The sequence below is a fragment of the Clarias gariepinus genome, chromosome 14, assembly GCF_024256425.1.
Source record: "Clarias gariepinus isolate MV-2021 ecotype Netherlands chromosome 14, CGAR_prim_01v2, whole genome shotgun sequence".
Lineage (NCBI taxonomy): Eukaryota > Metazoa > Chordata > Actinopteri > Siluriformes > Clariidae > Clarias > Clarias gariepinus.
Genome location: NC_071113.1, coordinates 24,252,234 through 24,271,178, shown reverse-complemented (window position 1 = coordinate 24,271,178; position 18,945 = coordinate 24,252,234).

Below are 18,945 nucleotides of genomic sequence, written 5' to 3'. Positions count from 1 at the left end.
CATGTTTGTGTTTGTATTATGGGATGTGGGATTGCAGCCTCACTGATTTTCCTACATCACGCCATACACACTTATCTCAAAGTCTGACTACAATTAGAAGGAACAAAAGCTATAGAATGACTTTTTCATCATCCCAAGGCTGCACCAGCAGAGTGAGATAAAGGTGTTGGGAGCAAGAGGAAACTCTCTCTAGACCACGAGCGAGGCTGCAGCCTTCGATTACACTTGAACCTTTTATACAAGTGTCTGTAACACCACGCACACAGAAAGGTCAGACTTTTCTTTGACCCACTGAATAGTGTCTTCACACGTTTTTCTTGAAAAGATAATCTTCTTTGTAAGGTCTAACAATGGAGGAGGGATTTCGAATATCTTTGTAAACACGCTGAATGACATTTTCTCTTTCATTTTGATAGACACAAAATATATTTTTGACTTTTTAAAATCCAAAATATATTTTTGATCCAAAATATATTTTTGAGTTTATAAAACTTCAGTGTATGTATAGTATGCAGTTGGTTATTACTGCAGTTTCTCACCTTCAGCGTTTGAATCTTGTCTACAGTCTTCACATAATAAGCATGTAGGCTAATTGGCGTTTATGAATTGCCCGCAATAATATTTGCTGTATGAATGTGTGTGCTTGGGGTTGGGGTCCTCAGCAATGTGACTTACCCTTACAGCAATGGTGGTGGCATGGAGCAATAGGTCATTGCAATCAACCACTGGATGCTATGATGCTTAATAAAGATGAATAAGATGCATGTACGGTGAGTAAACTTATGACTATTTATTATGCGTACAGTAGCATCCATGTATCCATCTGTTTTTCTAGCTATCTATCCATCCAATCATTTATCCATCCATCCATCCATCCATCCATCCATCCATCCATCCATCCATCCATATATCTATCTACATACCAATCCATATATGATCCACACAATATATATTTATATATCTAAACGTTCATCCATATATCTATTCAAGCATCCATCTATTTACTTATTTATTTATAAGATCCATCCATCCATCCATCCATCCATCCACATACACATCTTTATGTAACCTAATCAATATATCCAGATATCCAACCATATATCTATTCTTGGATCCATCCATTTATTCATGTATTTACTGTATTTATTCATATCCATCCATCCATCCATCCATCCATCCATCCATCCATCCATCCATCCATCCACACATACATCTATTTAATTCCTGAATGTTTTTACCCATCAATTAATCTATATGTTACAGTATATGCACCCATATATCTACCTATTCATTCATTCACTTTTTTTATCTGTATACCTCTCCATCCAGGTTTATGCCAACCATATGTCCATCTTTCCATGCATCCATCCATCCATCCATCCATCAAAATGTCCATACATCCATACATCCATCCGTCCATTTAATGGGAATGATGTTAAAACTAGATAAGATTTGATAAGAATAGCAGAGTAACTGATACAGAGCATCTGGAGCTCTTTGTTTCATATATGACAGCTTCAGACACTTCAGACTTTGAGCTGCGTCTCTGTTAGAAGCTGCGCAGATGTGGTTTTGGGTTGGCTTTCTGCAATGTTTTCATTGAGTGAAAAGAAGAAGAAGAAGAAGAAGGGGAAAAATGTTACAATAAAAGAAGTACGAATTGTCAGCTCTGAAGATGCAGCTTGCTCCACAGGGGAAAAGCAGAGAACGCAATTGGCAAGAGATCTTTCAGAGAGAAAGGGAGAGAGGGAGAGAAAGAGAGAGAGAGGGAGAAGGAAAGGGAGAGGGGGAGAGGGAGAGAGAGAGAGTAACAGGACGAAAGCTGCAGAAAAGATAAAACGAGCAGAGTGCTTTTTTCCCTCTTCACTGATGGCTGGCAACAAGGCCTGAATGGCGGTAAAAGAGGAATATGTGATAGGTCATGTGTTGTATAATGAAAGAAGCTGAGACAGGAGACAAGTTGGAAGGCAAGGTGATTCCCATCCTCGGGGGGGCTGTGCTCCAGGATTCACAGAGACGAAGAGAGAGAAGGAGAGAGGGGAAGAACCAGACACTGGGTTGATCTATAGTTTATAAACTGACCAAAATAATTAGCATTAAAATTAGATTTGAGGACTCAACTTGACAGAGGAGGAGACGAGAGGCTGGCATTCGACTGAGCGCTTCAAATTCCCACGACTGTCCTGTCTGCGTTCACACACTCAAACACACACACACACACACACACACACATGCACACACACACACACGCACACATACACGCACACTCTCACACGCACACACACACATGCACACACGCACACATACACGCACACTCTCACGTACACACTCACACACGCACGCACACACATACACACACAGTTTTTTTCTTTATCTTTTTATACATTCTCTTTTATTTAGAAAAATTAAAGCAGTAACACACTGAGTACATCTGTACATCTAGCTCCTTTCTTTCTTTCTTTTTCTTTCTTTCTTTCTTTCTTTCTTTCTTTCTTTCTTTTTTCTTTCTATACTTTATGAACATTGTTAAATTAAATGTAATTTAAAACATCTTACTTAAAAAAGTGTTATAGGGTTAAGCTCTGAAATCAAATTAATTCATCGCACTTACTGAATATGCTAACAAACAAACAAACAAACAAACAAACAAACAAATAAATAAATAAATAGAAAAGAAAGAAAGGCCACCAGGTTGTTTTCTTACTCAATCCTGACACTGTGCACTTGCAGAAGCTCTGTAAGAAAGAGAAAGAGACTCTTGGGCTGCTGTCCAGGCCCTGCTAAGAGGGCATTGTTCAAACACAAGAGCCGAGGTCCTGGGAGGGAGATATGGCGGATTTAGCGCGGGGACTGGCAGTGCAGCTGGAGAGGGGAGAAGAGGATTGAGGGGAAGAGCAGATTAGCGATGTCGGCCCTGGAAGACTCCACATCGGGGCCCCTCCTAAAATTTATCTCCTTACGCATGACAGCAGCAACAAAGAGAACAGCGCTAATACTCAGGGCCATGAAGCAGAACCTGTAGAACCCACAGCCTTACTCTCTCTCGCTCTCTCTCGCTCTCTCTCTCTCTCTCTCTGTCACACGTCTGAGCAGACAGACAGCTCCTCTGGGAGCCACCAGGGCAGAGGATGCGGAGGGAAAGAGGAACTTTGATGTAAGCTTGTAATCGTGGAGCTGCAGCCTTGATTGCGGCCTGACAAACAGCAAACAAAAGCTTGTCAGTCAAAAGTGCAAAAACAAACAAAATATAAAAACAGGGGCCAACGCCAGCGAACGGCACTTCAAACGCGAACACTGTAAAAGTTATGTCTGTGTCTACAAGGAGGCAATAATTGCCTCTTTGTTCTGTAGATTTGCTGCTCCAGCTGAAAAGAAATCAAACAACAAGTAAATAGTGGCTGAAAGACATTTTTAAATAAGCGCAATTGAGCTTGAAGCTCACAAAGACAGTCAGAACATAACGCGGCAAGTTTGTCTAAAACGTTACTGCTATTGTTTTTTATTTGTGGTATTGATGCGTGGCCAAGTCTAAGATAGTAAGTCATTAATAACACTATTTATACATTTAAAATGATTATTTGATTTTGGAATCGCATCATAGTTTAATTACTTGGTTTATTTTTGATCATTGAATCATGCATGAGAAGCTAGAAAATGAAATTACGATGTTGATCATTTGATCTTATTATATTCACAAATGATTATATATTTTTTTCAAATAAGTGTAAGGGAAGCATTCTAATGTTGTTCATGAATAAAGTTACCGCTCATAACACTTTATACTAGTTACAGTACATCTGGCAAATTGTTGTAAATTGGCAAGTAAGAGATCTGGCATAAAAGAACAGATATAACATACAACATCTCATTAATTACTGTATTTTGAAAAAAACAACAACAACAAACAAACAAAAAATCAAAGTGAAAAAGCTTTAAACTAGCCAAACCAGAGTAAACTAATAAACTCAATATGATTTTAGCAACATAAAGGCTTTCTTTCTTTCTTTCTTTCTTTCTTTCTTTATTGAACAGACTGAGGTTTTAAAAATCTTTATTGTCAGAGGTTGGGTCAAACAGAAAGTTAATTAGATAAGAAATAAAATGCAATAAATTCCACTTTAGAAAAACAACATAAAAAAGATTGTAATTTTACCAAGTACCTGAGAAATCCATTCTATGGACTAGCAACAATTACAGTCTATTATAAATTACTGACACTGCAGACTCCGCCCACAAGTGTTAAAAAAACTTTATTAACAATCAATTTACATATTATTAAAATATGTTCTTTTTTTTTTTTAATCTTAACTAAGTCTTATTTTATATGGATCGTTACCATACACCTGTGTATAAGCTGTTATAACAGACACAGTCATATATTACAACAAGAGCATAAATATATATCATCTAAAAATTAATCCACACCTCCTGATCAAAAAATGTCAAGAACTGAACAGCACTGTGGTATAATCCGGATAAGTTAGGTTAAGTTTCTTGGCAGGACTTTTAAAATGCACTGCTTCAGCTTTCTGAAATTTGGTTATGTAAGGTGAAATTAGATGCCGCTTTGGCTGCGAAATGATTGAGGGAAAAGAAGAATGTCTGGTCTGCTCTCAAACCCGACGTCTTTCATCCTTAATTAAAGCTGGACGTTTGAAGTGGCACAGTCACTCCAAACTGACTCATATCTGACAAGACAGAGCTCTGACAGTTAACAGAGCAGAGAAGTTTTACTCCCAGAGCTCCATGAATTAAAAATGAGTCTCTATAATGACTCATTATTGGCATAAAGCAACTTTTAATTAACTAATAGTCCAATAATGTGGGCGCAGTCATGCTGAATTTTGAGTTCATGAAGCTGGAAATTAGAAGCTAGCAGCAAAATTTGGATCAAAGCGCAATTTGAAACTATTTTAAACTATTTTTCAAGAGGAAATGCGATCATTAACAAACCTAATGTGAAATATGAGAAATTATGAGGGTTTAGCATCTGTTGTATCCCTGCGTTCAGAATAGCGACAATCTCTACAGGCCCACTTCAATATCTCAACATCAAGGAAAACCGGTCCGTCATTCAGAAGGAGAAAGGATGGCGTGAAAGTGAATAAAGGAGTCTCGAGGGATGTGGGCCATGCAGGGAGAACCTGCAGGTGATGAAGATGTATACATAGGTCTACATCTCATCTGCTGTGTCATTTGCATCATGCATCAGCCTAAACCTATCAGTGGCTTGGATGAGACAGACGATCAGTGAGAAATTGCATTAGCTGGCTGTGAGTGATGGCGAAAGCAGTGTGCTAGCTGGGTCCATGTCAAGCCCTTTAATGGCTTGCTGTTTCGACCTTCTTAAGTAGCCAAATCTTTATTGAGTGTTGGGCCGCTGGGACACTTTAGCCTTTGAGAAGGTTGCTCTAGTTACTATTGCTTTAGTGGATAAAACCCGCAAGGACGTTCTTTTAACTTGTTTGGACTCAGACTGTTGTGTTTTATTTGATTTAAAGGCACCAGGGGGGGAAAGGCTAATTTAAACAGGTCTGCTGTGGCTTTCATTTTGGACTTTTTAACTTGAAAAAGGCAGGCAGGTGATCTTTAGACTCTCTCTTTTCTGCTACACCCAGACAGGTTAGATTTTATCCAAACAGCTTTTACTCTGCCCTACATTGGACTATAGACACCTGTCTGTCCCCCTGAGGCTTTTCTAGCATCAATCCTCAGAAAAAGCAGGGCTTAAAAATAGTAGCTTAACAAGTATAAATAACTAGACTTGAGCAAATACAATGAACATGATCACCTTTTACCTGGACGAGTATTTGTAAGGAAGCAACGATGTAATATTATGGGAAGTGTTGTTTAAGATGATTGTTTCAAATATTAGTAGATATTTTCACTTCATTGGGAAATGACTGCATTCAAGTTATATGTCATATGATTTCTATGTTCTTAGATATAAGCCTATATATAGTTTTTCGTGTATCATTGTAGTCTGTAGAAATAATAAGAGATTTTTTTGCAATGCAATAAAATATATTTGAATATAATCAAAGAAGAAAGCTAAAACTACAAAATAACATTTTACTATTACTTTCCATGAAATTTTACTCTAAAAGAAAATGTATAATAATGGTAGTAGTAGTAGTAGTAGTAATAATAATAATAGAAAGTTGTAAAACATTATATCATTCTGTTAAAATGTTTAGTTCCATTGTATATATTTTTATATTTATATTTTACTAAAATTTTATTTTTTTTGTTTATTCTTACATTTTCTTTATTGCTTCTGATCTTGGAAAGCTACCAAACTAATTTTGTTGCATTACTACAATAACAATAAAGTCTCTTTATCTGTAAATGTTGTGATATTTTTCAGCATTCGTGAATATTTTAAACAGATGGCTTTTGATCTAGGTCATGTATTAAAACTACCTAAAACACACACAAAAAAGCAATCATCATTATGTTTAAATTGTGCTAAATTAAAAATTTAATTAAATGACCTAAGAATCATAACAACCAACAGCATCACCAAGTAGCCACTTTCCTAAAACTGCACTTCTTAACATGTCCACAGGATGGCAGTCTTAAGCTATGAATTCAGAAAAAGTCCAAGTTACTCTTTCTGACTTATTTCAGTAACCCAACACAGTGGATTTTGCAAACTGTTTTACCCCTATTACTACCCTGTCTGTGTCCAAGAAGGAAATCTGGCATGTGTTAAGACATAAATTCCATATGTTTGTATGAATACCTGATAATGCTTTGACAGTACACCAGACTGACAGGACTGAGAGGGAGCATGTGCACCCTTAATGGACCTTCCTAGAATCTGCACGGTGTGTAGCCCAGTCGAACAACTTTCAAAGTCACAAGTATTTCCGTTATTGAAATGTGAGGAAGTGGCTCTGTTAGGCGGAGAGGGCCAGAAAAGATGTTGACCTTTAGTTAAATCTGATGGGGAGCCGTGGGAGAGAGGGTAATTGTGAGAGGAGGCGGCAGGATTGGACCGGAGCTGGAAAGGGAAAATGGGAGTCAATAACATGTTCCAGATCTTCCAAACGGACAGAAGGTCAAGTACACTCACTTAAACAATGAGTCTGCAGACCAAAACCATAAATCCACCCCCAGCTTTCCTCCACACCCCGAGCGATCCCTCGGCTGCACGTGTGTCTTCATTTCTCATGTTGACCATGTGACTGTAGATATGAGAACGTTTGTATGAACTTAAGAGAATCATAAAGACGTGTTTTTGGTCTGTGCTTATGAAGTGATACTTGATCTTATTTAGCAAATGATCAAATTTAGATCTCATAGGTAGGTAAGGAACATTTGCAACGTTTGCAACATTCCACAGAAATGGACACTCATGGACATTACTCATCTGTGCACACACCCCTACGCACTGTAGACCGGACAATCATGGACATAACACATTTGCACACACAATGCACATTTGCACACACTTGCACACATATTGCACATTTGCACAAACAATGCTCAATTGCACAATTCAGGACAATTGCGCACTTCATTCATTCCACATATTATTTGCATTTAAATTAATTTTTGTCTGTACTGGTATGTTTATATTTCTTATATCTTAAAAACTTGTATATTTTGTTCAACTTTCTTATAGTTAAGATATTTATTTATTTATTGCCTCTATTCTATTTTTATATTTCTCGTTATTATTTCTTGTAAAAAAAATTAAATAAATAAAATTATATATATATATATATATATATATATATATATATATATATATATATATATATATTTTTTTTTTTTGGAGGTCACGGGTGGTCGTGTAAGCATTTTACTGCATATCGTACTGTGTATGAATGTATATGTGACAAATACAATTTGAATTTGATTTGAATTTGATTTTTGGATTTCCATGACACATTTGAAAGGTTTGGAGATTAGGGTTAGGGAAGGAGTTGAATGATTTTTTTCTTTTTACTCAGTAAGATCAAATTCTTTTTTTTTTTATTCAAGGTAAATGCTTTTAATTACTGTATATAACTCTTTCTATATAGAACTATTGCTATGCTTGTGACTCATGATTTTAACAATTTCCAAAAACATTGTTTTTGTCTACAGTATATCACGTTCACATGCTTCAGTGGATTATCTCATTCAATAATGTAACACTTGTACCTAAAATCTGATGATGTAACCTCAAACACTGTCCGGGCTCATTGTCCCCATCCTCCAATACACAAAAGCATTGATTGACTTGATAGTTTACAGTTTTGAAGAGTAATGATTTATAATCTCATTATTTTGAGTCTGGTTCTTCTCAAGGTTTTCGTTCTCGTGTTGTCTCAGAAAGTTTTTCCTTGACACTGTCACCCCTGTCTTGCTCATTAAGGAACCAAAAATCTAGACTCAGATTCCCGATGCACTGCTTTGTGTCAATGTCTGTTGTTCAAAGCTTTATTTCAAACACAATTGAATTGACTATAACAAGTGTGCATGTAGGAGATACATGTAATTCATAGCAACGTGACCTCCTCCTCTGAGTCTCCATCAATAATTTTGAATTTTCACCCAGACATAGGTTCTTTTCCCCTCCTGAACCTATTTAAACCTCATAAAAATCTCAGTCCTGGTGAGATAGACTGGAGATCTAATGGAGACAGAGGTTTAATTCCGAGGCTGAAAATGGGTCTCTGAGGGTGTGAACCCCCCTCATCGTGAACTAACCTGCAAACTGCTCACAACGATATGAACACTTTTGTCTTCCGTGATCAAAGCGCGGCAGCAAAGTGCTTGAAAGAACAAGCTAAAGTGAAATATAGATGAGTGGCCTGGTTTTGATGAAGCCAGCTCTAAGTGAGCATGTCTATGTGTGTGTATGCGTATGTGTGTGTGTGTGTGTGTGTGTGTGTGTGTGTTAGGTAGGATCAGAGCGGTGGAATGTATTTTGTTAAGGAGTGCCATTCCTGTTGCCCTCTGCACTCTTAACTCTGTTCAGGAGTTTGAGATGGTTGCATTTGCATATATAAATGATGGTGTCTTATGTAAGGTGATGTGAAGGGCTTTTATATAAGCTTATGCACAGAAATAGAGAGTAGAGAGCAGAGCCCTGACCCTGCACAGATTTATTCAAGTGTCCTCATGTTATGATGGAAAAAAGACAGTGAGGGGGAAGAAGATGGAATAAGAAAAAGGGAGACTTTGGCTGGAAGAGAAGGAAAAAAAGTGACAAAGAATGATGAGAGCATGCTAGTAAAAGATAGTTATTCTATAGTTATTGTAAATTTAAAACAATGAACGAAAAATGCCGGATGAGTGTAAGCTGAATGGAAATCCATATTCATTCATCTTTCATTTTCATTCCTTTGGGATTCAGAGAGGTTTTGAGATAAATTCCAAATAGCAAAACTGAGCTGTGCCTTTTTATTTTACAAATGCATCTCATCCAAAAATGCATCTTACTAATATATAAAAATAATAATAATTTAAATAATCCATGTCGTTTTAATGCATTGTCTCACAGTGTGAGAAAATGTGAATAACTCAATTTTGACCAAAAAGTCAGATAGAATCTTATAATTCCAAAGGGATGAAAGGGATGAAAGGGATTTAATTTCTCTATTAAAGTTTACAGAGGGAAACTTACACTTTTTAATAATGCTTAATGTTTTTCAGAGGATAAGAAGCAATGCAATAACTTTAGTTTCTCTTGAATTTGAAATCACACAGCTTCTAATGCATCCTCATCAAAAAGAGCTTTTTTGGTTTTTGTATACTGTAAGTGTTTGTAAATGTTTTTACTGATAACTTGCTACAAAATGTGAATTTACTAAATTGATAATGCAAATAACACCAACATTTAAATATAATTTTTTTTAAAATTTTTACAGAGTATTTACTGTGCACATACAATGCAGAGTACATGTTATATAAAGTCACATCTAATAATGTCACATCTACTGTATGGTCAGGGGAAACATAATCATATAACTCATGTACAGTATTAGTACACAGTATCATAGATTGGCACACAGTACACAACATTTGTTTGGTGTTTAATTAAAATTTGGCTGTTATATTAAATTAAAATATTCACTTATTAAAAAATATGTGAAATGTAAAAGAAAATAAAAGATAAACATAAAGTATGTGATCATGTGCAGTGTAATTTACATGTGCAGTCTAAATTGTAACTTGCATGACTTGCTTTGCACCAATTGGTTTCCTAGTGAAAACTAACTCAGGTATGACCTTTGATGCCTGCTTAAATAAAAAATGCAACTATAGTCTATTTTTTTTTTATTGTTTCGTGCATAAAATTGAAGGTTTTAAAGAAAGAACTCACTTGTACATGTATGTGCCTGAAGGTTATATGACATACAGTTAGCGCCTCTTTTACTGCACAATGCAGGAGAAAATACCTCCGAAACCATTTTTGATCCTGTGCATAGGTAATATTATCCATGATTAAAATTCCTATCAAAGCTAGATTTTAGATGAATATAAATAGATCAAAATAATTATGTAAGTAAGAAAAAAAAACATTATTTTCTTAATTTGAGATTTTAAATTAAGGTTTATTAAGTTATAGGAAAAATAATAAGTGGTGTGATGTCCTGAAGTTGATTATTTTCATAATAACCTCATTTCCCAAAGTTTATTAAAGACTATTCTTCTTATACTGCAAGCAATTATAGCTAATGATAAAAAAATATATTTTTTAAAGAATAAAATGTTTATTTAATCTATTTATAGTTATATCTAATGTCATGGAATCTCATGAAACTGGTAAATTTCTTTTATCACTTGCATCATAACAGCTTTAAACATTCATTTCCTCTCGAGTCCTTTTGACAAAATGCAACTTGTCATGTTTATGACAAACCACTAACCTGTCCGTCTTCAAGACTTTTCTCACAGCATGATTTCTGACTGTTACAAATAGCTAACCCAAGACAAAAAAGGCTGCATACAAGTATATATTTGTATAAACTTTATTATTTTTGTATTACTTTTTTAAGCATGTACTACTGTCAGAGCTGCTGAAATGAAAATCATCATCTTCTGACCAATCAGACTGGAGAATGCATCATAGTTGGAAGATGTAAATGAACACTAAAGCCCTGTAAAGATAGAACTCCAGTTTCCAAAGTGAGTACATTTCATGAGTTAAAAACAGCCACAGGAGCAAGTGGAAGGTAGAAAAAGTCCTGACCGCAGGAAACTCCACTCTGAGGACTGATGTGATGCCTTTGAGGAGTTGAGAACCATGTCTCAGTCTCTCTCAGGTGACATACTCCTGTTTGGGATACACAGCTTTCCCTTGCTGCTCAGTACTATAGTGTGTGGGGCTGCAGAGCTCTGAGCTCTCTTCACCCTCATCACCTGCTGGAGAGCCCAGCTGGGGAGCTTAAGCTGTCGATAAAACTCATTACAGCAGCTAGGGGAGGTGTGGCAGCCATGTTCTCAGGGACAGCACAGGTCCAACATCATGCAGGAGCTCTGTCCGTCTCTGAGGGATCTTTCTCCTGGATGATCCTCCTCATCCTTTCCGACCTGAGCTCTCTCCACTGGGGAGAGCATGCATGAGTCCTAGACCTCACAGAGACTTCTCTGTACAAAGGTAGATCCACTCAGGGAACAGAAATTCTCGGTAAAATCTATCGGTTGCTTGACTTACTGTACACGCTTTATCTCTTACTGCAAAGGTAGTTGATCAGGGAAAATGTGTTTGGTACTCATCATTTGATAAGAAGCTCTCACTTGGATTTCTATGTACTGAAAATACATTTAACAGAATACATAAAACTTTATAAAATGCCACTCATATTACACAAGGTGTTTTAAAATAGTTTTATATATGTATTTTTTTCATCTGTTTTTTGTATTATAGTTTTTGGGAGCATTTTTGGGGGTTTGTTGGGATGTGTACGTTTATGGGATGTTTGTCTGGGTATCTAGGTTTTTGGGGGTGTTTATTTTTTGGGGATGATTTTTAATAGGGGTTTGTCAGGGTATTGTGGGAGTGATGGGGCATATTCAGAGATTGAGGGGGTTTCTGGGGGGTATTTAGGGTTTAAGGGGAGTTTTTTAGGGTTGTCAGAGTTTGGTCAGTGCTTGTGGGGTTATTCACAGTTTTTTTTTTTTTGGAGGGGGGTCTTTGGTCTTTCTCTTTTTTGTGGTCAATTCACTCACTCACTCATTGTATTTACCCTCATACAGGGTCACATGGGGCCTAGAGCATCCATCGCAGGGTACCCACAAATACACTCACATGTTCATTCACATTATGGGCAATTTGGGAATGCCAACTAGCCTTATGTTTGGACTGTGGAAGTAAACCAGAACACCCAAAGAAAATCCACCAAACATAAGAAGAACATGCAAAATTCCACCAACACAGACCCGGGAATCGAACCCAGACCCCGACGTGCCAGCTGACAATGCTAACCAATAAGCCACCCTTGGGTTATTCAATCAGTGTTATAGAATTCACCACAATTATTGAACTTTGAGACCACAGATTTGAGCCACTCTGTTGTGGAGAACATAAAAATCTATGTTGAAACACATAATAAAGTAAATTATCAGAAGTTGATCTGGCCTGTAGTAACTGTGTCATTTCTTTATAGGGTCAGTACATTAATTCATAGAGTTTATATTTTGAATAATAGTGCTAACTATACATTATAAAACATCACGGGAAGGTACAAATGAAAGTAATAACTCAGTTACCCTGAACCAACTCTGACCTGGATAGAGTAGTTACTGATGAATGAATAAATGAGGCAATTGTGGTGTTTTTGGAAATGATTATAAACTGGTAGGTATAAGTGTTAGTCTCTCACTTTGCCAGAACTCAAGGCAAATTTCAGACACCTGATATGTCTTGGCTGATTGACTACATAAACAGGAAGGTCAACATTTTGTACATTTTTATAAATTCAATTTGTTAAAGTGCAGTATTGATTTAAGCACGGATACCCATGTAAAAGAAGACATTTGTGGTGGTGTCAGTCTACCAATAGCTGGCACACCAAGAATTCCTAGCAACAGAAGCCACTTGTATGCTAGTGAAGTAATCTCTGTGTCGAAATGTCCAGGGAAATGGGTTGCAGGGATGGTTTAACCTCAAACCCTTTAAAGAGCAAACATTAAGTCAAGGGCACCCACAGATCATAAATAGTGGATTCACATACACACATACACACACACACACACTGATATGTCTGACTCTCTGACTCTGCTACCTATGGGAGTCAGCATTTATACACAGACAACCACAAAACTTTATGCTCACTTGATCGGCAGGCATCACTTATAGCGCCTCTGGCTGTCAGTCTAACACTGCGTGTGCGTGTGTGTGTGTGCGTGTGTTCCATTTCTCTTTGAGCCCTCCCCTTCCCTTCCTTTCTCATCACTCTGATTAGACCGGCGCTTGTTATTCTCTCTCCTGTCAGCATGCCGGGCCTCTGATTCCAGGGGAGGCGATGGATTCCATGCTGTCACATGCCACTCTGACCGAGATCATCAGAGGAGTGACTCACAGGGGAGTCCCCACCTCCCACGTCATTTCTGCCCCAAACCCCCCCTCTAAACTTCTTCTCTTGCCCCATGCACCCCGGCTGCCCTGCATGCCCCTTTTGATTAGCTAGCAAAGTCCAAGCTGATCAAAAGCAGCCATGTGGGGCATCCAGGTATGTGCTGGGTGAGAGGGAAAGTTTAAAAAAGGGAATAAAATGGGACCTAGTGGAAGGCCCTAACACTAGGGAGGTGGGCAACACGGGTGGCAAGGTGGCTTGTGGGTAATAGGGAGGGGAAGGGATGGATTTCTTCCAGACCCTTTTTATACCAGCTGGGCTTCAGTGTAAGATGTACCACTGACTACGATCCTTAATTAGAGGCCAGAATAATCATCTCTCATCATATGACTTTTAAAAATGCCCCATCGAGAGAGCCCCTGTGAGTGCATGAAAGTTCTGAGTGCGTGTTCGGGTGTCCTAATGTCAATAAGGGGGGGTGGGAGCAGTCAGGGGCCCCTGTAACTATCTTCCACACATAATCAACTCAAATAAACCAGATGACTAGAAAGTCCTGATGAAGGATGACATGCTAAGATTCGGGAAGTCATTACCACACCGTTTCATCTCCTGACCAGCTGGGTGCAAATACTTTTTTTTTCCTTTCACACTCCCCGATCCAACCATGTCACAGCAGCATTTTGTATTTATTTATTTTTATTATTTCGGGAATGAAAAGAGGAAAAGTGCGTCCTGCTGTTCTGCAACGCAGAAGAAAGAATCAGCTGCTAAACTGTTTCCAAATTAATGGCAAGATGTTAACGAACACTTTTTGTAAATGATATGAGCTTGGACGAGAAACACATATGTAGTTCATATTATTAAAATATTATGTTATACCTTACCTTGTATGTAACCATTTAAATAGTTAAAAAATGATTTTGTTGTGTTGGGCAGGGCAGTGGCAGGTAGCAGTCGGTAGTATTGCCCTCTAGCAGGTCTAGGGTCCTTGGTCTGATCCTAATCCCATTAGATTGTGGCAGGCTGGTGGATTGTCGAAACTTCCTGTAGGTGTGAATGAATGTGCCCTGGAATGGCCTGCATTTCCATCTGGGGTAAATTCCTGGGATCGACTTCGGATCCAACACAGACTTTACTCAAGTACTAAACATGACTAAAGAAAATACATGATTTATATTTTTTATAGTTTAATTAGTGATATAGGGCTAAAATATAAATGCAAACTTTAGTGTCATTTTGTGTTCACATTGGAAAATATTTTTGAGTCTTTATTTTCTTTTAAACTGACTTTTACACTTATGTAGCAGGAGAGTCATTTTGTTGTTTCCTTATACCATCATTTTCATTTACCTTTAATCACTGGTATTAATAAGACTAAAGGATGGTAATCATCTAATACTATAATCATACATCGGATCATTGCTTTCCACTGGTCAACCAGTGTTGCATCTAAACACTTTAATAAATCAAACCTGATCCAACTACCTTCCTTTCTGGATTGGTGTATGTTGACCCTGACATAAGGGCCTGGTTGGTGAGCAGAGGTCAGGCCTGTGTGTACACTGTAATGAAATATTGATAATCAATGATGTGACTGAAATAGAGAGTGTTAGCAGTGCTTTAACTCTGGAGCTGCTCATGTTCTGTGGCTTATATATATATATATATATATATATATATATATATATATATATATATATATATAAAGAGAGAGAGAGAGAGAGAGAGAGAGAGAGAGAGCTTTTTCATTGGATTAATGCACATCTTAAAGAGGTGATCGGAAAGGTGTGAAATGCTCTTGAATATGGTGAGACCATCCTGTGTCAGAAGAGGAGAGGCATAGATTAGAAATAATTACAGCCTTAATCCTGACAGCTCTGCTTTAAAAAAAAGGGAGGAGGAGGAAGAGGAGGAGGAGGAGGAGGAGGTCATATTGGCAGGATAGAAAAGTGCGTGTGTGGGATGCATGCTCTATCAACAGTGTGGGAGTGTGTGTAAGAGTCCTAAGCTTATGGTTCTTGAGCAGGTCAGAGAGCATGGCTCATCTGAAGTCGAGACATCAGTCACTTGACCCTTGTTCTCTTGAAAGATTGCAGCCAATTCACCAAATCAGCCCTCCAGCCACCACAGCTAACTGGCTGTGTGTGTGTGTGTGTGTGTGTGTGTGTCTTTGTGTGCGTTTGTATATGTGTGCGTCGACGTCCAAAGCTTTCCCCTGATAAGTGGCTATACAAGTCGTCATCCCCTAGAGGATGTCAGATTTATTTATACAAATGTATGTTCACTATCTGCTGATAGCACAAAGGTTTGAGCCGCCCTGAACACGCTAAAAGCCTTTTACTGCGAAAGTCTATTACTCTTAATCGGATTTCCAGGAAGAGCTTTTCATGTTAATAGCTCAATTCATGTGTTAGGCATTTCTCCATGGAACCGCCGTATTACCACTGACCACAGAAAGTTGGATTGTGTGGTAGTGCAGAATTTAATATTAATCTAGTGTGTTTAATCTGATTACAGATCTGTTTATATGGCATGCAGACTTCAAATTAATCGCTCTTTTTCTTTATAAATATATAGTATATGGAAAGAGCCAAAGTTACACCTGATAAAATCAAGTAGGGGTTTAAAGGAAAGCAAAGAGGTGCTTTTTAGAGACTTAGAAAGAAACAAACTTTAGAATGTTGAATTTGTTATATTCCAGCTATCTTAAAACAATTTATATTTTATTCTTTTTTTTTTCTTCTTAAAAAATACGGAAGCCTTTCGCAATACGGAAACATGTAGTAGAAAAATGTACAAAGCAGAATTTCTGTTACCACCCTGTCTTGGATTATTTTCCAATAACTGCATGCCCTAGAGAGTTTTATTCTTGTTTTACCACAGTGACTTGCCAATGAATGCATTTTTTTCTAATGAAGCACTCACTTAGAGTTATGTTTAATACTGTGGAACATCTGCAAAACAACTCAATTTCTTTTACTTTATAACAGCTATAAACATGTGTTCCATTACTACTCTCTCTTTTTTCTTTCCTGATCTTAAAAAACACACACAAAAAAGTTTGCCACATTATAGTGAAACTGCACCTGTATACATGAGGCCATGTAACTTTAAAGAAATAATAACCTAATGTATTATTAGACTGAGGTCATTAATATAAACCTGATTAGTGCTTCAGTCTGGACCACTGAACAATGCCACTGAATCTGATTAAACAAGTTTAAGAATTCAACCAAGACACTACTACTTAATCTTGAAGTATATGCATAAACAGAATGCTATTATTTACATTATACTTAAATTACTACTTAGCTCTTATTTATACAGTATAATTTGTTATAATTTAACAATGAAAACTGCACTGCTTCGACGTGCATGTTCTAACATTAACAATTTTACTTGTATTTGTAGTAACACACCTATTATTTAATAGGAGCATGTACGTACATGACTAACATACACAATTAATACATACTGTATAGTGCAAATTAATTATAGTTACCTGTTAACATATGTTTATGCTTCCAAACAAATAATCAATTACATTTTATTAGTTTATTTGAGAAAATATATATATATATATATATATATATATATATATATATATATATATATATTACACACGAGATGCACTCTGGGAACAGAATGTATATGTGTATTTAAAGAGACTCCTGTTGCAGTGTTGAAAATAAAATCCACTGGGTGAAATCCAGAAGGGTGAAGTCAGGTACGGATATTACACTAAACAAAACCATGCTTCTTCCACCACCCGGGAATCTTTGCCTTGCTATTGCAAGCTGTAATATTCTCTTTTTTCCCCCTGTACTTTTTATTTACTTATTTATTTATTATTATTATTTTTATTTAACTCCCAACACCAGCCCCGAGAGAGGTATTATCACGAACAGGTGCACACTAATTTACTCCTATTGCTTGGAGAGCTCAGAGACCCCAGCACTGGAGAAATCTCCCAACAGCCTCCACCAGCACAAAAACATATTTAATCCTAATCGGACTGGAGTGCAATATCGCTTAACTTAAAGAGCTATCATAATGAACAGTTCTCACTTCAGAGAGGAGCAGTGCATGGACACATTTGCTCAGCCTTTATCCTGATTTCTTGTAATTTCATCACATCTTACCAAGCAGCATATAAAACTGATAAAACTTTGTCACATTCATATTTAATGGAGATCTGTCCCTAAACACTAGACCACTATGCTGACTACGCTTCACACAAGTTCATACAAATTTTTTCATTTACAGTAAATCTTACTGAAATGAGAAACATTAAACCAGCGCATTATAATTTAGTTTTTTTTTTTTTTACTTATAGAAAAGTTCAAAATCAACATGTCTAGACGTTTACTCACAGCTACTTTCATACATTGCTTGTTTTATCTCCCGGGATACCTGCCTTTAGATCTTAGGGCTGCTGTGAGATATCCCATTTTGATTGCACAAAGTTGAACCCTTTATTTAAGTTATTTTCTATAACTTTTAAAAAAGTCTGCACAAAACACTGTATTAATTTTTTTTCTATTTTACATGAACATGGTCTAAAACCCATTGGTCAGTCAAGTACTTGGTTCTCTTGAGACCTAGGAAATGCTACAAAAATGACTGGATAAAATCTTTGCTCCACCAGGACATTTACAGAAAAGAAAATGGCAGGCTCAAGGTCAGTAAAGTGCTAAATGCTGTTTGGGAGTCCCTCGACATTCCCAGGGTGCTTCGGCCCCTTTCCCCTCTTTTACTCAGAATGGAGGGGAATTTTAAGAGATGGTACACAGGGGCTTGGGCACGGCCGTTGGCCTCATGAAGATACCTACGTTAGGCTGAGTGAGAGCACTGTTCCCCCCTTCCTCACCTGCAGATGACCGGTACCAGATGAGGAGGTCTGGCTGTAGCTGAGACTGACTCTGTCTCTCAGTGTTGTCAAAAGAGACTGAGCGGAAAATCCAGCTCCCTGAGGCCCCGGCTTTGTGCAGGAACATCTTAGTGCAAACCAAATCAGAGTTGGGTAACTGCTCAACATGCCCACATTTAAGTGATGTATTGCAGCCTTTTACCATTTTAAGGATTTTTACTCTCAATCATCAGGAGAATACTTGCTTTTCCGCTTTCCTGTCTGCTTCCTTTTTTCCCCTTTCTTGTCTTGACAAGGCACAAAGACTGCAAAACTATGTGTCCTATTTTTCCATTTTTTCCACTAGACTGAAATGCTTTCAAGAAGTACAATTGTAATATAGATGCTTTTTTTTTGCATGTATTATTCCTATTATTCTTATTCTACTTCTTCTTATAAATACCAAAGCACTGCAAGAGAACTTTGAGGTCTATAACTAAGGTTGCACAAAACAGTTACAGTAACTATAACAATCATATCTATTTGATTAATATTTAAATCACTGACTATTACTGAACT